Raw genomic sequence first — 3,282 nt, 5'->3', positions numbered from 1 at the left:
TATATATATATATATATATTCTTGTGTCTTTAACTTCTTTAAATATTTTTGTAGTCACTAACATGTAAATTATTAACTATTTATTAAATATATATTTTATTAACTAATAAAATATATGACATTAATTACTTGATGATCGTTTAACCACTAAATTGTACTTTATATGTTCATAATCTTTAGTTGTGTTTAGATTTTGGTATATTGATTAAGAAATAATTAATTTAGAAAAACATGAAATTATTTACTTTATTTCGTGTTTGGTTTATAAAATTCCCAATAATTTATTACAATTAATTTCAAATACTACCAAAATTTTAAAGCTTTTCACATTTTTTTTGTTTGATCTTAAAAATCTGAAACAAAATATTTAATCTAATAATTTCGTCATTTATCAATTAAGCTAGATTTTAAATACAAATATTTTCACATTTTAATCAGCCATTTTACTACTCATTAATTATATGTGTCAGTTAAAGAACTTACCTATTTTCAATGTAGCATACTTCATATATATTTTAATTTTATTAAGGATATAAAAGAAAAATAATGTTAAATTGTATATTAATTTTTAAAATGACTAAAAATTTACGACACAATTAAAATATTTAAAAGACAAAAAATAAAATATGTTAAGTGGTAAATCGCTTGTATTTTAATAGTCAAGGAAGTATAGAAAATATTAATTTCTTATTTATTTTAAACAAATTACTGTTCAGTGTAAATATATTGAACAAGAGTGTACGGTGGGTGTATGTAATTGTGTGCTCCATAACATTTTTTTGACAAAATATCGTTGTTGCAATCGAATTATTGTCAATTATAGAGACTAAAGAAATTCGACTGGTCAGAATTAACAGCCGCCGGTCTTTCTTTCTTTTATTATTTGGTAGGACCCTTTTAGAAAAAAATTTGGACATTTCAGAGGCAAAAATGAAAATCGTTTCTTTGAACCTAAACGAGCAACCAAAATGAAGTCGACATTCAACAAGAGTTTACTACCCAGAGAATTGTATATAGTGCACTTACGTTACGGTATGACTACGTCATGAACCAATTGCAATCGTCCAATTTCGGATCAACGGTTAAAATCGTATGAATTTAAAAGATATAATTTTCAATTTAAACTCTTCAATCTCATATTAACAGCTGAGATGGAAAACCGTATCGAACCTAATGTAGAGAATTTGAATCTCCATGTAGTATTAGTGTAAAATCTATGCATCATATTTACCGTATGTGTGATATTTGAAACAATTATAATTTAAGTTAAATATTCTTAATTATAATTATTTGACGGTTTAAATTTACCCTACAAGTTTATGTTAACTATATAATAATTAAAATATGATGCTTTAGAAATCGCAACATTATATATGAATTATTTTGAACTAGAACATTATATATGAATCTATTACTACTTAAATCCTAGTAAGTCCCAGAGGCAAAATCAGAGGCCATTTTTCCGCCTAAAATGCACAATAAGAATCAAAGGCAGCCTCTACTAATTATGACTCTGCAGTAGGCAAGGAGCTGCAGATTCAACCTCTTCGAATCGTAATCCCGCACAACCATTAATAAGTGTCATTTATTATGACTGCAATATTACAGAGATGCATCAATGACAACTCTTCATTCTACCATTAACTACCCATAAATTTGCAGAGACAAATAGTCAGTCCGCCAAAATAACTACCCGTTTAAAAACCAAACAACCTGAGGCAAATAGTCTATCTGTCCATGTCCATTGCATAATCAGCCTATCTCAAAAAGTCACTTGCAAATAGGAGGTGTACCAATTTAACCATGAACTTCAACAACCATTATATTGCCCTGTCATTACTTAATTTAAGAGTATGTATTACTATGTGTCTATTGATGTTTAAAATTTGAATATACTTATGCCGAAGATGTCAGGTGTAGTCTACTGCAAATGAGAACTTATGAGAGAGTTTGGTTTTTCAGTAAAATATTACTGTCTTTTAACTCACCTAAGTGGAAATGAATTTGAAGAGTACACAAAGAGGAAGGATACGTTTTCTTCACATATGGGTGGTGATGCTTGAATGATTTTTATGGTCTAAAGTTTGGTGGTTGGATGTCATTCTGCCATACAACACCCCAAAGTTGTCATTGTAAGGGTCAGGGATAGGTTTGGGAATGACATCAAACCTCCTACAATGTTGATGGTGCGACGAGGCACACATTTGCAATGGCTTTTTATCATGAATATGTTAAGACTTTGACTAATGAAGATATTAAATCCGGTGTATTGTTATGTATAATTTTATGTAATAAAATTCTTTTTTGGAACTTCCTAAATATAAATATTTGATGATTGTTACAATCATTTTGTCCGTAACAGAAGTTGCAGTGGGTTGCATTTTGTAGTGCAGTCTTTAAAAAGAGATATTGAATTTGTGCTAATGGATCAGTGGTCGAACATCTGGAAGTGCAACTTCAAGTTTGAACAAACATATCCTGAATTTTGTCAATTTCTGGAGGCTGGGAAAAATTTTCCAACTCAAAAAATTCATTGAAGGGGTAACAGTCAAGCTTGGTGTTACTAACGCCGTTGAAAATAAAGTCGTTTACATTCGAGTGAATCAAAGTTTAGGACATGTGATTGAATTTTGTTGCAGCTGCTGCCAACTCCACACTCAAACCTATATATCAAATTGAATAGTTGTTTGCTTAGTCTTAGTCACAAATTGAAGGAATTCTTTAATATAGTTATTTTTTCCTTCTGATAAAGAGTTTTTAATGATATTGTTTTGCTAACGATTGTTTGTAAATCCGACTTTGGATGATATCTTACTGTTCTATAAGATATTTAATTGTCATAGTTGATCATATATATTTCACTTTAAATAATTAATATTCCACTTTAAAAGTTAAGCTTATAAGAATTACTACTTAAACTATCGAACAAAATATAATAACCAAATGCAAACTGTAAGTAATAAATCAAAAAGATTTTTTTTTGTCATAACAAGGAATCAGACACAAACAAAACCTAAGATAAACATAAACAAGAGACAATCAAAACCATAAGCATTCACCAATAATTGTAATAAATCTATAACATATTTTTATTGTCATAGTTCTTCATTAATGTTCCACCCTACCGCACATAAAAGTTAATTACGTCAAACCGATAAGTAGGGGTGGGAATAGGTCAGGCCATGCTTTGAAAGGCCTGAGTCTGGCCTACGATTTATTTTTTAGGCCTACGACATATCATAGGTTTTTTTATCGGCCTGGTTTGACCTTTTAAAAGTCTGG

Source organism: Cicer arietinum, chromosome 7 (genome assembly GCF_000331145.2).
Source record: "Cicer arietinum cultivar CDC Frontier isolate Library 1 chromosome 7, Cicar.CDCFrontier_v2.0, whole genome shotgun sequence".
Classification (NCBI taxonomy): domain Eukaryota; kingdom Viridiplantae; phylum Streptophyta; class Magnoliopsida; order Fabales; family Fabaceae; genus Cicer; species Cicer arietinum.
Note: the sequence above shows the minus strand (reverse complement) of the source record.